At 39.6% G+C, this 3790-nt stretch overlaps 1 non-coding gene across 1 annotated transcript; it reads right to left on the bottom strand.

The window, feature by feature from the left end:
- Positions 1-3420: 3420 nt before the first annotated feature.
- Positions 3421-3524, bottom strand: LOC130937902 (small nucleolar RNA R71). Its single transcript, XR_009069094.1, has one exon. It is a non-coding gene; the product is annotated as a small nucleolar RNA R71 (small nucleolar RNA).
- Between the last annotated feature and the right edge of the window lie 266 nt (positions 3525-3790).

Raw genomic sequence — 3790 nt, 5'->3', positions numbered from 1 at the left:
GCAATATATGATAGTCCATACTTTGCCCAAGATTTGATGGCCCAAACCGGCATTCAAAGTCACCCTCAGAAATTCCAGCGTTAAACGCCGGAACTGGCACCTAATTGGGAGTTAAACGCTCAAACTGGCACCAAAGCTGGCGTTTAACTCCAAGAGGAGTCTCTACACGAAAATGCTTCAATGCTCAGCCCAAGCACACACCAAGTGGGCCCGGAATTGGATTTTTATGTCATTTACTCATCTCTGTACACCCTAGGCTACTAGTTTTCTATAAGTAGGACCTTTTACTATTGTATTAGAGAGCTTTTGATCATGTTTCTATGATTGAACTCACTTTGGGAGGCTGGCCATTCGGCCATGCCTAGACCTTGTTCTTATATATTTTCAACGGTGGAGTTTCTACACACCATAGATTAAGGTGTGGAGCTCTGCTGTACCTCGAGTATTAATGCAATTACTATTGTTCTTCTATTCAATTCCGCTTGTTCTTTGTCCAAGATATCACTTGTTCTTCAACTTGATGAATGTGATGATCCGTGACACTCATCACCATTCTCACCTATGAACAAGGTGACTGACAACCACTCTTGTTCTACAAGCATATGGGGCTCTAGTGTTTATCTCTTGGATTCCTGATACACGATGCATGGTTGATCGCCTGACAACCGAGTGCTCGCCTGACAAACGAGCCAGCCATTCCGTGAGATCAGAGTCTTCGTGGTATAGGCGAGAACTGATGGCGGCATTCAAGAGAATCCGGAAGGTCTAACCTTGTCTGTGGTATTCTGAGTAGGATTCAATGATTGGATGACTGTGACGTGCTTCAAACTCCTGAAGGCGGGGCGTTAGTGACAGACGCAAAAGAATCACTGGATTCTATTCCGACCTGATTGAGAACCGACAGATGGATAGCCGTGCCGTGACAGGGTGCGTTGAACATTTCCAATGAGAGGATGGGAGGTAGCCACTGACAACGGTGAAACCCTTGCATAAGCTTGCCATGGAAAGGAGTAAGAAGGATTGGATGAAGACAGTAGGAAAGCAGAGAGACGGAAGGGAAGGCATCTTCATTCGCTTATCTGAAGCTCTCACCAATGATATACATAAGTATCTCTATCTTTATCTTTATGCTTTATTCGTTTATCACTATACCCATTTGAGTCTGCCTGACTGAGATTTACAAGGTGACCATAGCTTGCTTCATACCACCAATCTCCGTGGGATCGACCCTTACTCGTGTAAGGTTTATTACTTGGACGACCCAGTGCACTTGCTGGTTAGTTGTGCGAAGTTGTGTTTATGCCATGGTATTGAGCACCAAATCTTTGGAGCCATTACCGGGGATTGTTTTGTGTAAAAGTAGTGATCACAATTTCGTGCACCAAGTTTTTGGCGCCGTTGCCGGGGATTGTTCTTGAGTATGGACAACTGACGGTTCATCTTGTTGCTTAGATTAGGTATTTTTCTTCAGAGTTCTTAAGAATGAATTCTAGTGTTTCATGGTGATCTGTTGAAATCTGGCTGGCTGTAAAGCCATGTCTAATCTTATTGGACCGAGGTTTCAACCGATCACCACAATAGCTTGTTGATCTCTATCAATCTTGCTATTGGAGCAATGATCTGCTAAGGCTTGGCTGGCCATTGGCCATGTCTAGTGTTTTGGACCGAAGCTTTCTTTGAAAGCTTGGCTGGCTGTGAAGCCATGTCTGATTCCTGGACCGGAGTCTTAGACTAGCATTGCAATGATTCCTGGAAATTCAAATTGAGAAATCTGAAACCTTTATTTTCTATTTTCATATAATTTTCGAAAAAAAAGCACAAAAAATTACAAAACCATAAAAACCAAAAATATTTTATGTTTCGTGTTTGAGTCTAGTGTCTAATCTTAAAGTTTGGTGTTTTGCATGCCTTGTTTATTTGATCTTGGTTCTATTTTCAAGTCAATAGTACAGGGGACTGAAGATTCAGAACATGCATCAGAGGAATTACACAGAAAAACTGGGCGTTCAAAATGCCCAGTGAAGAAGGATAGACTGGCGTTTAAACGCCAGCCAGGGTACCTGGTTGGGCGTTTAACGCCCAAAAAGGTAGCATTTTGGGCGTTAAACGCCAGAATGTATACCATTCTGGGCGTTTAACGCCAGGATGGTGCTAGGGGGAAGATTTTGTTTTTCAAATCAATTTGTTTTCAAGTTTTCAAAGTTTTTCAAAATCAAATCTTTTTCAAATCATATCCTTTCAATCAAATGTTTTCAAAATCAATTTCTTTCCTTTTTCAAAGATACTTACTAACAATTAATGATTTGATTGAACATCTCAAGTTTGTTACCTTTTCTGTTGAGAAAGGTTTAATGTTTGAATCATATCTTTTCTTGTTAGGCAAGTCATTAATTTTTAAAATCAAATCTTTTTAAATTTGTTTTTAAATCATATCTTTTAAAATTGTTTTCAAATCAAATTTTTTTAAAATGTTTTTCAAATCATATCTTCTCAATCACATTTTTTAAAACCAATCATATCTTTTTAACCACATCTTTTTCAAAATAAATTTTCAATCAAATCTTTTTTATTTCTAATTTCAAAATCTTTTTCAAAAATCACTTGATTTCTTTTCCACTTTGAGTTTTCGAAAATTATCAATCAATTTTTCAAAATGTTTTCAAAATCTCTTTGATTAATTTTCGAAAATTCTCTTCCCCTCTTCTCACATCCTTCTATTTATGGAGTATTACTCCTTCTTAATGCACAATTCGAACCTTATCTGATCAAGTTCGAATTCTCCTTCTTCTTTCTTCTATTTTTCTTTTCCTCTGACACTTCAAGGAATCTCTATACTGTGACATAGAGGATTCCACATTCTCTTGTTCTCTTCTCTTTCATATGAGCAGGAGCAGAGACAAAGGCATTCTTGTTGAAGCTGACCCTGAACCTGAGAGGACCTTGAAGCGAAAGCTAAGAGAAGCTAAGGCACAACTCTCTGTTGAGGACCTGACCGAATTCTTCAAAAAAGAAGACATGGCAGCCGAAAACAACAACAATGCCAACAATGCAAGGAAGGTGCTGGGTGACTTTACTGCACCTACTCCCGACTTCTATGGGAGAAGCATCTCTATCCCTGCCATTGGAGCAAACAACTTTGAGCTTAAGCCTCAATTAGTTTCTCTAATGCAACAGAATTGCAAGTTCCATGGACTTCCACTGGAAGATCCTCATCAGTTTTTAGCTGAGTTCTTGCAAATCTGTGACACAGTCAAGACTAATGGGGTTGACCCTGAGGTCTACAGACTGATGCTATTCCCTTTTGCTGTAAGAGACAGAGCTAGAATATGGTTGGACTCTCAACCTAAAGAAAGCCTGGATTCTTGGGAAAAGCTAGTCAATGCCTTCTTGGCAAAGTTCTTTCCACCTCAAAAATTGAGTAAGCTTAGAGTGGAAGTCCAAACCTTCAGACAGAAGGATGAAGAATCCCTCTATGAAGCTTGGGAAAGATACAAACAATTAATCAGAAAATGTCCATCTGACATGCTTTCTGAATGGAGCATCATAGGTATTTTCTATGATGGTCTCTCTGAACTATCCAAGATGTCTTTGGATAGCTCTGCTGGAGGATCTCTTCATTTAAAGAAGACGCCTACAGAGGCTCAAGAGCTCATTGAAATGGTTGCAAATAACCAATTCATGTACATTTCTGAAAGGAATCCTGTGAACAATGGGACAAGTCAGAAGAAAGGAGTTCTTGAGATTGATGCTCTGAATGCCATATTGGCTCAGAACAAGATATTGACTCAAC

This window comes from Arachis stenosperma, chromosome 6 (genome assembly GCF_014773155.1).
Source record: "Arachis stenosperma cultivar V10309 chromosome 6, arast.V10309.gnm1.PFL2, whole genome shotgun sequence".
NCBI classification, from domain to species: Eukaryota; Viridiplantae; Streptophyta; class Magnoliopsida; order Fabales; family Fabaceae; genus Arachis; species Arachis stenosperma.
The sequence above is the reverse complement of the archived record's forward strand: the minus strand, read 5'-3'. Positions and strand labels throughout refer to the sequence as shown.